Here is a 2,494-nt window from a genome sequence, read left to right as displayed (position 1 = left end):
ACCCCAGAAATGTACCTGCTGTAAGTCTTCCCAACTAGAGAGATTTTGGCTTGCAGAAATAATGGCATGGAACAAAAATGATCCCAGAGCTAATGCCTGCACTGTCAGCCAGCAAAACAGCCCCTTTTAGAAAAATAGCACTAGTTTGTTAAGAAAATTGCTGGCTTTCAAGGCTAACTGGATTAACTAAAAATCCTTGCCTCCACCAAATTTCAAATCCTTCTTAATATACCACTTAAAGTAATGATGATTTTATGGTATCACTTTCACAAACAACAGTGATAAAATGTAAACCAATTCAGGCAAACTCTTTGCTGCCAGAAATTCCTGCTCCATTGTGGTGACATAAATAACAGATTAAATTAAATTACATTAATCTCTAGTTAACAGAACCCCTTGGGAGACAGTCTTGAAGGGCAAAGGAGTCTAAGAAGGCTGGACATGAATCTTCTTTTCTCAGAAGGAAATCTTAAAGCTGCAGTAGCAGGCCATCCCCTTGTGCTGAAAGATGAGCTGAGGGAAGAAGATCGGTCTGGCTGAACAGAGCTTTGGCTGAAACTCAGGAAAAAAAAGTTTATGATCTTGGGAAGAATGGGCAGGCAACTAAGCAGGACTACATGGATGTGTTGAGGTTATACAGAGAGAAAATTGGAAGCAACAGGGCCCAGCTATGGCTATTTTCATAGAAGACAATTAAAACCATTTCCATAAATACATCAGAAACAAAAGGAGGGCTAAGGAGAATTACCATCCTTTATAAGATGCACAGGTAAACACAGTGACAAAGGACAAAGATAAGGCTGAGGGACTTAATGCCCTCTTTGCCTCGGTCTTTAATAGTAAAGCCAGATGCCCTTTGGGTACCCAGCCCCTAAGCTGGAATACAGGCATGGGGAGCAGAATGAAGCCCCACAGTCCAAGGGAAAGAGTCAGTGACCTGCTACACCAGTTAAGACCCACACAAGTCTATGGGGCTGGATGGGATCCAAGGGTCCTGAGGTAGCTGCTGCTAGTGTTCAATGGACCACTTTCTGTCACTTTGAATCCTGTGCTCAGGTTCACCACAAAACAGACATTGAGGTGCTGGAGTGTCCAGGAAAGGGCAGGGTAGCTGGGGAAGGGTCTGGAGCACAAGGCTTATGAGGAATGGCTCAGGGACCAGGGGTTCTTTAGCCTGGACAAAAGGAGCCTCAGGGGAGGAACTTACTGTTCTCTAAAATTACTGAAAGGAGGCTATAGCCAGGTGGGGTCAGTCACTTCTCCCAAGTAACCAGTGACAGAAAAAGACAAAGTGGCCTCAAGTTGTCTTGAGAGGTTTAATTTGGGTATTTTAATTTCCAGTCCTTTTTTTCCCACCTTCTCATCTTTCTTCAACAGAAGTACCAAATATTGACACTAGTTGTGTATCCCTGTTCTGAAGGAGCACAGAAACCTAGTGAAAGGAAGATTTGACTGTCACTATTTCTCTAGCACACACAGCACAACAGTGCATAATTCAAGATGTCCTGGTAAGCCAGTAGTTTCAGTTTTTTCTGTCTTGTGACTATTAGACATGAGGCAGATTCCACTGTTCCTATTTTCTGTTCACTTGTGAAGAAATGATCTGTTAACCCACTGGCTGAATGTCCATTATAGTCAGGTTAAAAAGTTTAGAGACACAATCAAATATTGTTTCAGTCTCCCAACAGGTAAGAATTTTAGTTTTGGTGAAAGACACAGTGCTAACTGGATGTAATAAATTATTAGGAATTTACTGTATTAAATCCTCACCACACTGCAATCAGTGGCAAACCACCCTCCAATGACCACAGTCTATCTCATAATTTCAAAATTTCATTATTTCTTTGATTCAAGAAAGTCAAGAACCCCCCACTTTTTCAGAGCAGAATTTCTGACACTCCTGTGATTTCTGCTTGCCATGCTCACTTATCTAAATGCTCTCATGTTTATTTTGTCCATCATGAAGAACCTGCCAGGGACTAAAGGACCTCAGCAGCACCTGATGAGTTTAGTGGTAAAAAGTCTTTTTGGCTCAGTGTTAGGAGGAAACAGATCCCTAACACTCCCTGAAGAGTGGGAATGGCTCCCCTCCAACCAGGGCTTCTAAAGAACAGTGATCTGCTAACACAGATGTGTCAGTGCTCATCTTCCTTTTTTTTTTTTTCCATCCTGTGATCCTCAATGGTTGTGCCATTCAAATAGTCCATCATTAGATTCTAACAGAGGTTGAGCTGACTTCCATACGAGAACTTCCATATGAGACAAGGGAGCAGCATGAATAACTGGTTTTCCCCCTCCCCTCACCACATCACTAATGCCTGCTGGGTGGAGCTAGGGCATAAATAAACTGGTTTTGATTCATATAAAAGCTGTAGAGATAAAATCAGGAGACAAAACCCTCTTCATAATATAATGGATGAAAAGCAAACAGGTTTCCTGAAAATCTTATGATTTCCAATGAATAATAAAACACATTCAAGCACTCAAATAAATA

The sequence above is a fragment of the Oenanthe melanoleuca genome, chromosome 2 (assembly GCF_029582105.1).
Source record: "Oenanthe melanoleuca isolate GR-GAL-2019-014 chromosome 2, OMel1.0, whole genome shotgun sequence".
In the NCBI taxonomy this organism is placed as follows: domain Eukaryota; kingdom Metazoa; phylum Chordata; class Aves; order Passeriformes; family Muscicapidae; genus Oenanthe; species Oenanthe melanoleuca.
This window is presented reverse-complemented; position numbering follows the sequence as displayed.